General features: G+C 50.2%; 1 long non-coding RNA gene across 3 annotated transcripts; it reads left to right on the top strand.

The window, feature by feature from the left end:
- Positions 1–2,244: 2,244 nt before the first annotated feature.
- On the top strand, positions 2,245–7,641 carry LOC123162991 (uncharacterized). Of its 3 annotated transcripts, none has more exons than XR_006481628.1 (7): positions 2,245–2,612; positions 2,689–2,980; positions 3,249–3,369; positions 3,672–3,814; positions 4,161–6,031; positions 6,117–6,934; positions 7,034–7,641. It is a non-coding gene; the product is annotated as an uncharacterized lncRNA (long non-coding RNA). The 3 variants fall into 3 exon arrangements; XR_006481627.1 differs by lacking the exon at positions 3,249–3,369 and having other exon boundaries at positions 7,034–7,089; positions 7,178–7,639; XR_006481626.1 differs by lacking the exon at positions 3,249–3,369 and having other exon boundaries at positions 7,034–7,639.
- Positions 7,642–16,961: the final 9,320 nt, after the last annotated feature.

Here is a 16,961-nt window from a genome sequence, read left to right as displayed (position 1 = left end):
GCGGCGGCTGGGGGCGCGTCGTGCGTGTGTGTAGTGTGTCTGGCCATAGTCCGGCCATAGTCCAGGCATGGTCCCACGTGCATGTAGTTGGCTAGCGGGTTGTTAGTGTGTGCATGGATTAGCTGGTTAGTGGCTGGCGTGTGTGCGGTCAGTTGGCGATGGAGCCGGAGGGTGACCGCGTCAAGGGCTGTTGGGTGGCCGCGTCGTCTGCTTACGGGCGCGACGGAAGTGCGAGCCAGGTACAGCGTGGGGCGCGGGGCGTGGGCGAGTGCGTGCGTACGAGCGCGCGTATAAAGCTTGGCTGGCCTCTGTGTATCGCTGGTTAGGAGTTGAGTTCGTGCTCAAGGAAAAAGGACGCCGTTCGTGCGGCGGGTGGTGTACGTGCGCCAGAAAAATACCTGTGTCTTTGTGTCCTTCTTCTTCCTCCTATCCTCTTCTTCCCCGAGGAGCCAAAGAGAGAGAGAGGGGTAGAGCTCCGGCGAGTGAGGGACAAGGCCGCGGCAACAACAATTGGTATACAGAGGTTCTGTTCGGACGATCACCGGTGACAATGGCGCTCGTCCCACACGGCGGCGGCACGGGCGGATCGGCGACAATGGCGACACCAATGCTGACCGCGGACAACTACACAGTCTTGGCCATCAAGGCGCAGGCGATCCTCGACATTCACACCGTGTGGGAGGCAGTGGCGCCGGGCGACGCGGCGGTGAACACGCGGAAGGACAAGACGGCGCGCGCGTTGCTGCTCGGGACGTTGCCGGGGGATGTTCTGCTGCAGGTGGCGACGAATCTCACTGCCAGGGAGGTATGGGACTCCCTGAAGGTGAGGTTCGTCGGCGCCGATCGGGTCTGCACGGCGAGGCTAGCGACGCTGCGCGGTGAGTTCGACCACCTAAAGATGGCGGATGGCGAGGAGCTCGACGTGTACGGTGGGAGGCTCGCGGCGATAGCGGCGAGGTACGCCAACCTCGGGGAGAGGCTGGACGACGCGACGCTCGTCAAGAAGCTGCTGGATACGGTGCCGGATCGGCTCTTCCCCGTCGTCGCCGACATCGAGCAGTTCCAAGACGTGACGACAATGGCGTTCGACGAAGCGCTCTGGCGGCTGCGCGAGATCGACGAGCTAGTTCGGCGTTGATGGCAGGACAACGGCGAGCGGGCGGATGGATAGCTCCTGTTCACGGCGGCGCAGTGGCGGGCGTGCAAGCGGCAGCAAGGCGGAGCACGGGGCGACGACGACGGGCGCAGCGTGGCATCGGGGAGCGGCGACAACAAGCGCGGGTGCTGCTACAAGTGTGGTGAGCGCGGGCACTTCAAGCGTGACTGCCCCAGCTACGAAGGGAGTCGTCAGCAGAGCGCGCGCTGATGGCGGACGCCGGCGTTGAAGATGGCGGACTTCTCTAAGCCAAGGCTTAGGGGGTGAATGTTAGACGAATAAGCCGCGGTGGCCCGGGCGCGTCGTGCATGTGTGTGTAGTGTGTCTGGCCATAGTCCGGCCATAGTCCAGGCATGGTCCGACGTGCATGTAGTTGGCTAGCGGGTTGTTAGTGCGTGCATGGGTTAGCTGGTTAGTGGCCGGCGTGTGTGCGTGCATGCGTTGGTCAGTTGGCGATGGAGCCGGAGGGTGGCCGCGTCGTCTACGTATGGGCACGACGGGAGCGCGAGCCAGGTACGGCGTGGGGCGCGGGGCATGGGCGAGTGCGTGCATACTAGCGCGCATATAAAGCTTGGCTGGCCTCTGTGTATCGCTGGTTAGGAGTTGAGTTCGTGCTCAAGGAAAAAGGACACCGTTCGTGCGGCGGGTTGCGTACGTGCGCGAGGAAAATACCTGTGTCTTTGTGTCCTTCTTCCTCCTATCCTCTTCTTCTTTGAGGAGCCAGAGAGAGAGAGAGAGGTAGAGCTCCGGTGAGTGAGGGAGAAGGCCGCGGCAACAACACTTCTCCATTAGCTAGGTCAGAAATTCAGAGTAGTAGCATTATCTAACATATAAAGCCTGCTAGACTACCCGCCAACCTGAGGCCTCCGCACGCGCGAAGCTCGTTGGCCCGTGCGATTTTTTTACTGTGCTCTTTTTTGACTGCTGGCAATTGGTCAGCCGTTGGTTTTTTTCCACGTTCACGGCTGCTTTGCGAGTGGATGACGAGTGGGCCTCATTATGTGTGGGGTCGAGAGAATGGCATGCCTTTTGCCCAATTCTGGGTAAGGAAAGCATCGAACCCTAGACCGACGAGGGGTAAAAAGAAGCAACGAAGCCGGCTCCTCTCTCCCCGCTCGTCTCCTCCTCTCCCCCACGCCGCCCCTCCTCTCCTCTTCCCTCGACGCCGGCTCCCCTGTTTGCTACCCGGGCCAGAGCCTCTCCGACCGCTCCCCCCAGCCGGCGCCCACTAGCTACTCTCCAGATTCATCCTCCCCGAGGTCCGGGTACGGAGATAGTCGTGGTGGCAGGGGGCAGATGCATGAGGAGGAGGAGGCCGTGGTCATGGTGGCGTGGCTCGCTCGCCGCCGTCAAACTCGCGCCCCCCCTTTTCCCCGCCCCCTCCCTGGCGTCCTTACCTCTGCCATAGCCTTCGAGCCTCCCTCTCCATCGACCTTCCCGTTCTCTCCCTCTTCGGGTAGGAGTTCTTGTGTGTTATCCTCATAAATTTGTGATTTTATAAGAACAAGGTTTGGTGGTGTTGCTTTTGTCAGTCACTCGGTGGACATCGGGGAGGAAGGAGGTGCGAGGCTTGGAACTCTCCTTGTGAAGGGCTCAGGGACATTGGCCAGGCGCATGGCAGGTGTCCAGCTCGACATCTCGGCAACAGCAACAAGAGCAGAGCAATGAGATCGCAAAGTCTATGATACCTTTCGCTTCCTGCTTGATTCACTTGGTTCCTCCGCTGATTTCTCCTTGTTTTCCCAGGGTTGTTGTGGTTGTAGAATGGCGCGGAGCAACTGGGAAGAGGACAAGCAAACAGAAGCAGGCTTCCTGGTTGATTAGGTATTTCCTAGAGTTGAGCCTCCTTTCAGTTTTAGATGGACAGCCATTATTTGTTAGAGATGAGAAGTACCTAATGTAAGACCAAAGGTTGCTATTTCAGATCAAGTGTTGGTTTAACAACATGTGTTTAGGGAAAGTATCCAGTCACTCTTCACATTTTTATCGGGCGCATTCACCATTCTGCGTGTATATATGTTGTTTGGATATATATATTTTGTTTGTGTGATATCATTCTTTAAAAAATAATTATAGTGTCCTGTTGTGCTAGATGTTTGGCATTTCGCTTGAATAAGAAGCTATTTCTCAAGCAGAGGAATACAGTTATGCTGCGCTCTTCCATTTTTCAGGCTTTGGTTTTCACTGATATCAAGATAAAGTTGCTTCGCATGGTAGCTTCCTCTGATCCTAATTTTCTTATCCTGGTATTTTTTATCATTAAAGCTGAGAAATGTTTCTCAAGCAGAGGAAATACAGTTAAATTGTTCACTTACATTTTTGCATGCTTTTGTTTTCATGTAGAGATGTATTTTAGTGTACACTGACCTGCTTTTATATACTCCTGTGTATTTTGTTTATCGCTGCAACTGCTCTCAGTATTAAATGCACAAATGGTACCAACTTTATAGCGAGCTATGCCTGATAGTTATTGCTGTCATTTCCCCTCCTAAAATCAGCATTTTTCTATTTGTAGGAGCTTCAGTAAGGTTGCTCACCAATGAGCTGGAAGTGTTTTTTTCCTGGGTACTTGCACGATTGAGGAAGAGACTGGTTATTTCTAAATGTGCTACTGCAGATAAAAGATGAACTCATCCTATTTCCTTTCTTCAATCTCAGGTGCAGATTTACCTCCTATTCATTAACATTAGTTTTTTTACGTACTTATTTCATTGATCCATGACATCAGCCATCCTCTGTTTGAATATTTAGCTTGCTTTTGCTACAAATTATGATTTCCTACATCTGTTCATTTGGCTTGCAATAATATAAGTGTCGGTTCTTTTCATTGTGGAAGTTATTCTGCTATTCAGATAGGTCCTATCAGTGCTTGATAATATACAATTAGCTGTGCCAATGTCTCTAACCTACTAGCACTCTACAGAGTGTAGTCTTAGGTATTGCCTGTGCCAATGCAATTTTATCTAAAGTGCTCAATGACGTCTTTCTATTCTCTGATTTGCAGGCTAGATAGATACAAAAGGTTTAGTAAAGGAGGACTCAAGTCTGCAACCACCATAGAGATATGGCCATGGCCCATGGAAGTATGGAACAATAGTGTGTGGATGTTCTATGCAATTTTTCTCTCATCGAGCTATGCCTCCCGTCTCACTGGGCCAAGGCTCGACTTTCCTACCATATACTCCTTCCGTAAAGAAATATAAGAGCGTTTAGATCACTAAAGTAGTGATCTTTAGTGATCTAAACACTCTTATATTTCTTTACAGAGGGAGTATTTGTTTTCTTTGCTGCAAAGTATTTTGAGATTATAGTGTGTTGAGCATGCAATCCTGATTCCTGGAAAAAAAGATTATGTAGTCTATCGCACATGCTCGGTTTCAGAGTAAATCCAAAGCCATTTGCTGCCTCTTGAATTTTTGGTTCTACCTCATGCACAAAATCTCTCATGGTTCTACTTCTACCTTTCTGCCTCTTGAATATTATCTGTTGATTGGCTTATTGATGTTTGCTACTGCGCATATTAGTTCCCTAGGGTCGTAAAAAAACTACATTTCTACTCTATGATTATGTCTCAAACATGTTTTCTAGATTGCAAGTTTGATTTCTTTGTCTTCCACATGGTTGGTTTAGTTTCTCACCTTGCATAAAAATTTAGGTTGGAATGTTGCCAGTCCAGCCTATGCTGATGATGTATCTGCTATAATGGGATCATGACAGAAATTATTTATTTTGTTATATACCTGCATCTCACTTTGTTAATTTACACAACGCCATTTCATATTTACATTTAATTGTACTCCCTCTGTTCTTGAAAAGAAGGCATATCAATTTTGGTCAAAGTCAAATAATGTAAAGTTTGACCAAGTTAATCCAACAAACTTATACGTTTTCTTTCCAGGCACGGAGGGAGTACCTACTTAGTTTGATTACTGCATCTAAAGTTTATTTCTGCTTCTACTAATACTTCACCTTCATTTCTGTACTTACATTTAAATTATGCACCTACTTTATTTCTACTTCTACTTTTTCTCTGCACCTACAGTATCAGTGTTGTATCTGCTTGTGGAGCTATGCTCTGTTGCATTGAGCTAAGATTGATTGCATGCAGGGGTATGTCAAGGTGTAGGTGCAGACTCATTGTTGGTGTTGAATACTGGAGTAAGAATGATGATCAATACTCTAATGAACCTGCATGATGTAGCGTTACTATTAGGATATATGGGTTATGCACATGCTCTTTTTTGACAGTAGGTTAGACAAGTGTGGTTTTTTCAGTTTTTCTGTGTCGATTTCTCTACTGTAAAGCAAAGGCTGGTTGTTAGTCTTTGGAGTCGAGAGTATTTTTTTACTTGGAAGATCGCAACATTGCCGATAGAAGAATGAGTTTTATAGCAAATCAGGTTCAGACTTCTATACTACTGCTTACATCACCATGATGGTTGGAATATAATTAAGACTTTGTTCCTGGATGATGAGATCATCTATGACAGTGATGGGCGGTGCACTGTGATTGTGAGTATCTATATAGATCACGTTAACACATGCGTTTGTCCACCATGCTCACTATCCAGTTACGCCACACCAAATTCCTATTGTAATTGGTTGGCTATATGACAGCAGTGTACTATTGTTCTGTGTTGGTGCTTATCCAATCAAACATAGTATGTACTTATTTGAACCCGGCCTCACCGGCATCCTGAGGTGACACAGCGACGGCCGCGCTCAACACCCTCTTTCGCGACTCAACGACAGCCTAGCGTCATAGGCGGCTCATACGGTGGTCCAGTGGATGGCGACCCATTTGGGTGGGCGACGAGGACCGCAGCTGGTGCACGAGCTTACACTCAACCTGTCCATACTCAACTCTTCGTCTCGGTATGAGCCTTTTGCAGCCTGTTTGAAGTTTTCTCTTTTCCCCCTTCCCTGTTTGTTTGACCTGGTTCTGCTCGGGTGGATGTAGGTTGCGGACTGAGAGTTGGATGCTCTGTGCCAGCATATGGAAGTGTTGTGACCACTGTTGTTCCGGCTGTGAGGTATAATGCTAATTGGGCTTGTGAATTTATCGTGTCTTGGAATGGATTGCCGAATTGTTGGGGTTTTCTCAGTATGTAGTTTCTTTTACTTATTTTTTATTCTCATAATTCAGTGGTCCTTGATTGCAACCTGGTGTCATCCTGTTCCTACTCACATGTTATAGTAGTGCACGAGCTGACAGGGAAGAAATCTTGGTTTCAAAGTTCTCTTTGTCCGTGGCCAGCTGAGTCGGGTCTACATAACTTTGCTATCCGACAGATATAGCTATTTTATTTTCCCATTCAATTAGGCAATCTTTTGAGGAGGTTAAAATGAGTTATATTTTGGGCATGCTTGATGGCTATTTGTATGTTGGGTCATGTTAGTGGTGTTCTTTATTTGTTCATGGGTCAGATTGTTTGTTTGGTCTTATGGTTTACACGTTTGTCTTGACAGTGTTGATATGTTTATATAGTACTTTTGGAATGGGATATGATTCTTTTTGGGCTTTTTAGTTTATGCATTCTTTCTAAGAATCTTGATATCCGGCTGTGTTGTTGTAGATTTGTATTTTTTTTCTTGGGATCCATCTATTCAGCCATGTTGGAGTAGGCTATATGATTTTTTTAGTTCTGACCACATGCGCTTCTTCCTTGGTCTGTTCACCAAGGTTTTCTCCCTTCCTTTCTCACTATTGATGCACTAGCTTTGTTTCAGTATACTCTTATGATGCTCTGCGTCTGTGATGATCCACCACCAACTGAGGTATATAAATAAGCTGTGTTTCCTACATTTGTGCTGATCCACACAACTTGCTGGTCTCCAACTTATTTCTTTTCTGACCATCTGCATTTGTTTATGTAGTCATGGACACCGACTTAAAAAATGAACAAGGCTACCCCTTCAGCTGCAGGTGCATGGTACCATGTCTGGACTTGGCTTTTGATTTCAATTCGTCTTGCTTTTTTGTACTAAATCTTTGATTCATGCTTTTTCTCTCTTCAATAGTAAATCATCTTGCAATACCCATGGTGCCACACGTGTTTTATTCACCAATCCTATCAAGAGAAATCAAAATCAAGACGCCGATCAGCTTAGCCTTGGGCTGCTCCTTTTCTGCCTTTTGTTTCTTGTATACACTCATCTTTCTTTGATGTACCTGAATTTCTTTTTGTTGTGTTAGGTTGACAATGACACTGCAGATGTAGCTTCTCTGACCGCTGCCGGCTTAACCAGACAAAGACAAAGTGCTATGATGTAGGCATGGTTTAAAAACTAGAGCCTTTGGCTGGTCAAGTAGCCTTGCCAAAGCGTTTGTGTAATCTCTTCAAGTGGTATGAAGCAAATTCTATGTATGTAACACGCAGGAAGCAGATAATAATTATATAGAAGCAGAGAATCAACCTTGCTAGAGCGTTTGTCAAATCTCTGCTCGAGTAGCCTTGCCAAACTTTATCTGCTGTGTTCTTTACATGTTGTTTCAGTACATTCTCTAGCGTAAAGTTTCCTTTTCAGTCAAGCAAAGTTTTCTTTACGATTTTTTTGAACTTAAGTTTTCTTTCATGAAGTTCACTTATAGTCGCTCACTAGGCTCGGTATCAGTTGATGACAGACACCCCGTTGTGGCCTCTCCTAAATCAGCAAATGATGTGGTGATACACTCACCCCCAATATCCACAAAAATATATACTCCCTCCGTTCCTAAATATAAGTCTTTGTATGGATTTCATTAGGTAGACTACATACGGAGCAAAATGAATGAATCTAAACTTAAAATGCATCTATATACATCCGTATGTGGTTCATAGTGAAATCTCTACAAAGACTTGCATTTAGGAACGGAGGGAGTATATCATATTCTCCTTGACAACCCCTTTTCACTGGTTAGGCCTAGCCCAGCAAATGTCAGTGGGTCGCATGAGTTCCGTGTGAAATCTATAGCATTTGATCTGAGATAAATAGTTAGGTTCTTTTACTCATCATAGAGCATCCAACATAGCAAAAGCCGAAAAGACCTTTAAACCATGCCTATATACCATATCATGTAGATTTTTGGTTTTTATTTGTTTCACATGCTAAAGTATATAGTTTGAACATAGATATTCCTTAATTTTTCATATAAAAGGTTTAGAATTATTACCCTCGGTGCTTGCTAAAACTCGAAGTTACTAACAAACGCAAAGATTTTTGTTATAAAAGGTTTAGAATCATTACCCTTGATGCTTGAATTTGGACCTTGCACCTTGGGTAACAGAGCCAAATGGCACATTGTCCAAATACACGTTCAGAATACTTCAGGTTTGACATGGTCTCTATCCTTGATCAAACATAAAGTTACTACAAAAGGCAAATATTTTCAACGCGAACATAGTTTCAAACAGGTCTCTGCGCCATTTGGCGCACCGGGTCATCTAGTTAGTATTATTAAGACAGGAGAAGGAACGAGGAAAGTTACGTAAGCTTTCGTAACTCGTTAGGCGATCTGGCGGCGACGGAGATCCAGAGTGAGTGAGCGAATGGCGGCCTCGGCGCCGGCGGTCCCGCCGGAAAAAGGGGGACCCCTTCCTGGAGCCGGCCTCGTCGGGGGGTCTCTTCAGCGGGCAGGAATGGAAGGAGTTTCGGACGAGATCAAGGCGTATTTTCAGGCGGGCGAAGAATCGGGAGCGGTGCCTGCAGCATTCAAGAGAAAGAGCGATGGATTTGATCCGTAACTTGGCAGGTGAGATCCCCTCCATTCCATATGGGGAAGATCCGATCGGGACCAATTGCGCCATGACATCCACGGATTTAGCGGATTGTGTTCTGGGGGAAAATATGGGGATAGCGCAGGATGTGTATTTGTTCCCTAATCAATTGGTAAACCCTTCTTCTGGATTGAATGGTAGAGAGAGGAATCAGTGGGGAGCGACTATGTCAGCGATTTTACCTTTGGAAACACTGGATTTTAATTACTGTGAAGACAATAGAGAAAATTACACTGCTATTACTTGGAAACGGCGTATTTATGGTGTTTCAGTTTCCTTTTTTATTAAGATTATCAATTACGCTCGGGTGGCAGAGGATTGTTCTATAGATTTAGCAGGTTATCCTTTCCTTCCGGTTGTCAGTACGAGAGGTCAGCGGGATTTCAAGGAGGAGCCGATCTTGTTCCCAGATCCTTCCGTTCGTGGATCATCTGGGGGCACTACCGGAACAGGGCTCTACGCCGACAGCCAAATAGATGCCGACGGCTACCGTCGGCCTAGTCCGAGCTATGCCGTCAGCTAGCTCCTGGCCGTCGGCGTACAATGGCCGTCGGGCTATCCGCGTCTACGCTGACAGCAGCCGTCGGCATATATAGGCCGTCAGCTTATCCCAGAATACGCCTACAGCTGCCGTCGGCATAGATGCGGGCCCGCTGACAACTGTCATCACGGCCGGCTAACGACGTCAAATCTATGCCGACGGCCGTGACGGGTGGCCGTCGGCATATATACGAGTGACACGTCACCGATCTAGAGCGCACCGACCAGGAGCTATGCCGATGGCAGCCGTCGGCATAGCCGACACGTCATCGATCCGCGGCGCTGTCCATCTGCCCTGGCCGCACCTATGCCGACGGCTTTGCCGTCGGCATAGTTTTTTTTCTTTTATTTTCTTTTTTTCATATAGTATTATTATTATTATTAAGCATCTAGTATGTGTTAATCAGCATACATATAGATTGTGGTAATAAGCATACATATAGATTGTGTTAATAAGCATACATATAGTATGTGTTAATAAGCATATAGTATGTTAATAAGCATATAGTATGTGTTAATAAGCATACATATAGTTTTTTTTCTTCATTGTTTTCTTTATTATTATTATTTAACTAACTTACATACAGTATGTGTTAATAAGCATACATACATTATTTTTCAGTTCTGTACAGAGCGTTGTGACCCCCCTCACGAACGGTGCCGCCGCCAGCCGGCAACTGGAATGGGGAACAGCCGCATCGGGTCTATACGAAGGGGACTTTGCTCCAAGTGTTTATATATATCGGATGACCTACCACAACCGGATGGTGTTATGGCATGTCCGAAGAGGCGGCACGCATCTCCGGGGTGTGGCGCCGGCACCTGGAGGGGGGGAACGGACGCGTCGGGTCTACATGAAGTGGATTTAGCTGTGGGTTTGGCCCGGATGTTGCTCCCCGGTGTCCCTCTGGGCCGACCTGACACAACCGGGTGGAGAGGTCCACTGGTCAAAGCCCGTCCGTGGAAAGTCAAAGGGCTAGATCTCGTGGTCAACCACTCCAGGGTTAGGCGGGACGGGGGTCCTGGGGGTAGCAATGCCACCGAAGCGTCGTACCGCGACCTCATACATGCGCGGTGGTGTTGTGGCATGTCCAAAGAGGCGGCACACGTCTCCGGTGCGTGGCCCCCCTCACGGACGGCGCCGCCGCCGGCACCTGGAGGGGGGAAACTGCCGCATCGAGTCTACACGGAGTGGATTTAGTTATGTGTTTGGCCTGGATGTTGCTCCCCGGTGTCCCTCTGGGCCGACCCGACACAACCGGGTGGAGAGGTCCACTGGTCAAAGCCCGTCCGTGCAAAGTCAAAGGGCTAGATCCCGTGGTCAACCGCTCCAGGGTTAGGCGGGACGGGGGCCCTGGGGGGGGGGGGTAGCAATGCCACCGGAGTGTCGTACCGGGCCCTCATACATGCGGGGTGGTGTTGTGGCATGTCCCAAGAGGCGGCACGCGTCTCCGGGGTGTGGCCCCCTTCACGGACGGCGCCGCCGTCGGCACCTGGAGGGGGGAAACAGACGCGTCGAGTCTACACGGAGTGGATTTAGCTGTGGGTTTAGCCCGGATGTTGCTCCCCGGTGTCCCTCTAGGCCGACCTGACACAACCGGGTGGAGAGGTCCACTGGTCAAAGCCCGTCCGTGGGAAGTCAAAGGGCTAGATCTCGTGGTCAACCGCTCCAGGGTTAGGCGGGACGGGGGCCCTGGGGGTAGCAGCGCCACCAGAGCATCGTACCGGGCCCTCATGCATGCGGGGTGGTGTTGTGGCATGTACGAAGAGGCGGCACGCGTCTCCGGGCGTGGCCCCCCACACGGACGGCGCCGCCGCCGGCACCGGGAGGGGGGAAACGGACGCGTCGGGTCTACACGGAGTAGATGTAGCTGTGGGTTTGGCCCAGATGTTGCTCCCGGGTGTCCCTATGGGCCAAACTAACACAACCGGCTGGAGAGGTCCACTGGTCAAAGCCCGTCCGTGGGAAGTCAAAGGGCTAGATCTCGTGGTAAACTGCTCCAGGGTTAGGCGGGACAGGGGCCCTCGGGGGTAGCAATGCCACCTGAGCGTCGTACCGGGCCCTCATACATGCAGGGTGGTGTTGTGGCATGTCCGAAGAGCCGACACGCATCTTCGGGTGTGCCCCCCATCACGGACGGCGCCGCCGCCGGCACGTGGAGGGGGGAAACTGCCGCGTCGGGTCTACACGGAGTGGATTTTGCTGTGGGTTTGGCCTGGATGTTGCTCCCCGGTATCCCTCTGGGCCGACCCGACACAACCGGGTGGAGAGGTCCACTGGCCAAAGCCCGTCCGTGCAAAGTCAAAGGGCTAGATCCCGTGGTCAACCGCTCCAGGGTTAGGCGGGACGGGGGCCCTGGGGGGTAGCAATGCCACCGGAGCGTCGTACCGGGCCCTCATACATGCGGGGTGGTGTTGTGGCATGTCCGAAGAGGCGGCACGTGTCTCCGGGGTGTGGCTCCCGTCACGGACGGCGCCGCCGCCGGCACCTGGAGGGGGGAAACGGACGCGTCGAGTCTACACGGAGTGGATTTAGCTGTGGGTTTGGCCCGGATGTTGCTCCCCGGTGTCCCTCTAGGCCGACCCGACACAACCGGGTGGAGAGGTCCAGTGGTCAAATCCCGTCCGTGCAAAGTCAAAGGGCTAGATCCCGTGGTCAAACGCTACAACGTTAGCCGGGACGGGGGCCCTGGGGGGGGGGGTAGCAATGCCACTGGAGCATCGTACCGGGCCCTCATACATGCGGGGTGGTGTTGTGGCATGTCAGAAGAGGCGTCACCTGGAGGGGCGAAACGGACGCGTCGGGTCTACACGGAGTGGATTTAACTGTGGGTTTGGCCCGGATGTTGCTCCCCGGTGTCCCTCTGGGCCGACCCGACACAACCGGGTGGAGAGGTCCACTGGTCAAAGCCCGTCCGTGCAAAGTCAAAGGGCTAGATCCCGTGGTCAACCGCTCCAGGGTTAGGCAGGACGGGGGCCCTGGGGGGTAGCAATGCCCCCGGAGCGTCGTACCGGGCCCTCATACATGCGGGGTAGTGTTGTGGCATGTCCGAAGAGGCGGCACGCGTCTCCAGGGTGTGGCTCCCGTCATGGACGGCGCCGCCGCCGGCACCTAGAGGGGGAAACGGACGCGTCGAGTCTACACGGAGTGGATTTAGCTGTGGGTTTGGCCCGGATGTTGCTCCCCGGTGTCCCTCTGGGTTGACCCGACACAACCGGGTGGAGAGGTCGAGTGGTCAAAGCCCGTCTCTGCAAAGTCAAAGGGCTAGATCCCGTGGTCAAACGCTACAAGGTTAGCCGGGACGGGGGCCTTGGGGGGTAGCAATGCCACCGGAGCGTCGTACCGGGCCCTCATACATGCGGGGTGGTGTTGTGGCATGTCCGAAGAGGTGGCACGCGTCTCCGGGGTGTGGCCCCCCTCACGGACGGCGCCGCCGCCGGCACCTGGAGGGGGGAAACTACCACGTTGGGTCTACACGGAGTGGATGTAGCTGTGGGATTGGCCCGGATGTTGCTCCCCGGTGTCCCTCTGGGCCGACCCGACACAACCGGGTGGAGAGGTCCAGTGGTCAAAGCCCGTCCGTGCAAAGTCAAAGGGCTAGATCCCGTGGTCAAATGCTATAGGGTTAGCTGGGACGGGGGCCCTGGGGGGTAGCAATGCCACCGAAGCGTCATACCAGGCCCTCATACATGCGGGATGGTGTTGTGGCATGTCCGAAGAGGCGGCACGCATCTCCGAGGTGTGGCCCCCGTCACGGATGGCGCCGCCGCCGGCACCTGGAGGGGGGAAACGATGCCTCGGTCCCTCATTTTATATGTAAACGAAACTTTTCAATGCGTATGAAAATAATATACACTAAAAATATATTTGAAGACAATTAATAATATTTAAAAAAATATTAAACATGTATAAAAGTTGTTGCAAAAAAAATGCCACGTGGCGCCTTCACCTCCCCTCTGTGTGGTTCCGGGAGAGGAGAGGGCCGAGCAGCATTAAGAAAACATTAAAAATGCATATGAAATAATAATAGATAAAAAAATATAAAAAATATAACTTATGACTATAAAAACATCAAAAATTTATATGAAATAAAAAACAGAAAGAAGAAAAAATATAAGCTATTAAAAACATTAAAAAAAATTAAAAAAATAACTATGCCTACAGCTAAGCCGTCGGCATAGGTGCCACGTGGCATCGCTACCTATGCCGATGGCTTAGCCGTCGGCATAGCTCACCCTTATCCTCAGCCGCTCGCCCGTCAACCACTCATTCGCCCAGATAGCGCTCGTCGACCCGCGCCGCCGCCAGCTCGACCCGCGCCGCCGCCGCCGCTCCCCGTCGCCCGCGTTGCTCCCCGCCGGCCGGCCGCCGCCGCTCTACCCGCACCACCCCCTTCCCTCGCCCCTCCCCCTCCCCGCCTACATCCCCGCCCCCTTCTCGCGCCGCCGCCGTCGCCAGCTCTTCTCCGCGCCGCCGCGACCACCCTCCTCTCCGCCCCCTCACCCCACCACCGCCCCCGTCCCTCCACCACCTCTCGCTAGCGCCGTCCATACCCAACCCCGACCCCGTGCCCTTCCTGTCCAGCTGCACCGACCGGCCCGTCCACCCTTCGCCGACGCCCTGCCCTGCTGAGCCCCTCCGCCGACGCCCTGCTGCGCCTCGGCCGGCCCCGTCCACCCTTCCCCGGCGGCTGCCCCCCGGCCTCCCTGCTGCCCGCTGCACCGGCGCGGCCAAGGTGAGAATTTTTTTTTTTGCATTTTGTTACTGTTTTTTTGCATAGATGGATATGTGATGAATGGATATATGCATGCATGTACAGATTGATGGTGAAGTTTGTGATAGATGGATGCATTGATGGATATTGCTCAATTTTGTGAATTTGGACACTTAGATATTGCTCAATATGGATAGATGATATTGGTCAAGTTTTTCAATATGTGCATGTAAAGAGATGAGCGAGGGAAGATAATGGAGTATGAACGAGCTCCGTTTGTTTTTTTATAAGAGAGAAAGAATGGGGGAGAGAGGGAATGGAGTAGGAACGGGTTTAGAGTTTGTTTTTTTACAATTTGACATGTTGTTTCATGTTCATTCATAATGTTGTGCCAATGCTTAATGTGAGGTGATGACCTAAATTTTTATCACTCGGTGGAATTAACAGGATTTGTGGTGTTCCATCTTCGTGGAGTGATCGTCCACGTTGGAGGTGTTTGTCCACGATCGTCCCTCCTTTGATCGACTACATCCTCTACATCGAAGGGTGAGCAACAATTCCATGACCTCGTCCACTTTTTTTCCATGTCACTAGATTGAATTTTCACATCAAGTCGCGTAACCTAGGTCTCTAGTCCGAAAGGGTTGCATCGATAAATATGCATTCAATTGCATATTTATCACCGCAGCTCTTTCGGATTGTCCAGCGCTTTCCACGGACAGCCCGAGGATGTGTAGATTGGGTACGTTGTTCATGCTCTACCCCGTTCCGAGACAGGATTTCGGCGGCGCCTCCCTGTTGTTCTCCGGATGCACATTCTCTCGGCATTTTGCCGAGACGTGTATTTGGAGAACAACGGGGAGGTGCTGCCGAAATTTTGTCTCGGAATGGGGTAGAGCATGGACCGTACTCAATCTACACATTCTTGGGTGGGATTAGGACCCATCTTTACCTATTAGAGATGTAGGTGGATTAAATGTCAACCTTGTAAAAAATAAAATATTGATGTGGGTAATTTAAATGAATCATTAATTTTGTTGTGTGGGTTCCAATAAAGCAGAGATGGCAGATAATCAGTGGATGTATAGTGGGTTTTTCCGTCGGAATCAAGTAACAACAGAGTGGGTCGAGAAAACTGATGTGTTTTTGAAAGAGATATTCCGTAGTCCAATGAGGATGGTGCCAGAATGCCCGTGTGCCAGATGTAAGAGACGTATCCGCAGAGATAAGAGTGCGATGACTAAGCACCTTCGCACGCATGGATTTATGCCCAACTTTAATATGCCGATAAACTTTGCCCAGCGGGACCGTGGTAGAGAGGATGTGATACGACAACGCGTCGCTGGTTATGAGGACGATGGGGTTAGAGACATGCTAGATGATGTCTTTGCTGCACAGCCGACACCTCCGTCACATTCAGCGAATGAACCGGCGGAGCCGGAGGAAACCGCAAAGGCCTTCCTGGAAATCTTGGCCTCGTCAAAGAAACCTCTCTATGAGGGTGCCAAGCTGTCTGTGCTGGATGCCATCTCGCAACTGGTGGAAGTGAAGGCTGAGTACGGCTGTAGCCGAGGTTGCTTCAAAGCATTTCTGGGAGTATGGGCTAACAGCCTGCCCGAGGGCCATGAACTGCCGAAAACCCTGTACGGTACGAAGAAAATCATGAAGGCGCTCTCCATGGACTATGAGAAAATACATGTTTGTCCAAAGAATTGCCTTTTGTTTAGGCATGAGTATGCAGATGACAACTACGGTAGGAAGTGCGGTTCCTCTCGGTATATTGAGGTGGTCGATAAGCATGGTCAAAAGCGGCAGCTAAAAATCCCTGTGAAGGTTCTTCGGTATCTTGATTTTATAAAAAGACTGCAGCGCCTTTTCATCACCGAGAAGTCTGCCAAAATGATGAAGTGGCACAAGGAAGGGAAAAGGTACAATCCAAAAAAAATTGTACATACATCAGAAGGTGAAGCATGGAAGTCATTCGATATAAAGTACCCGGAGGAAGCAGCCGAGGCTGGGAATGTCAGAATTGCTATAACAGGTGATGGGTTCAATCCATATGGTATGTCGTCTAATCCATATAGCTGCTGGCCCATATTTGTTATTCCGCTCAATCTCCCTCCCGGCGCCATAATGCAACGCAAGACCATGTTCCTGTCGCTTATAATTCCGGGGCCTGAATATCCAGGGAAGAATTTGAGTGTGTTTATGCAGCCGTTGGTGGATGATTTGCACCATTCTTGGTACTTCCCGAGGTTGACATACGACCGGCATCTGCAGAAAAATTTCTTGATGAAAGTTTGGCTACAGTATTGCATGCATGACTTTCCCGGCTATGCCCTGTTCTGCGGATGGTGTACAAGTGGAAAGATGCCTTGCCCAGTGTGCATGCAGGCCTTGATTTTCATTTGGCTGAAGAAGGGTGGCAAGTATGTTGCCTTTGACCAGCATCGACAATTCCTCCCTCCAGACCATCCTGATAGGGAGGACAAGAAGAACTTCACAAAAGGCAAAGTTGTCCATGAAGTAAACAAGATTCCAACGTTTTCTGGTGCGGATGTGCTTGCTCAGCTCAAAGCTCTTAAGCCTGCTGGTGAAGGGAAAGGCAAAGGCAAAGGCAAAGGCAAAGGCATCGGTAAAGGGAAAAAATGTTTTGAAGGATACGGTGAGACGCACAACTGGACTCACATCACCCCCTTCACGCAGCTTCCCTATTTTAAGGACCTCAAACTTCCATACAACATCGACGTGATGCACACCGAAAAGAATGTCGCACAGTCCCTTTTTAACACG

Source organism: Triticum aestivum, chromosome 7B, assembly GCF_018294505.1.
Source record: "Triticum aestivum cultivar Chinese Spring chromosome 7B, IWGSC CS RefSeq v2.1, whole genome shotgun sequence".
In the NCBI taxonomy this organism is placed as follows: Eukaryota; Viridiplantae; Streptophyta; class Magnoliopsida; order Poales; family Poaceae; genus Triticum; species Triticum aestivum.
Note: the sequence above shows the minus strand (reverse complement) of the source record. Positions and strands in the feature narration are given on the sequence as shown.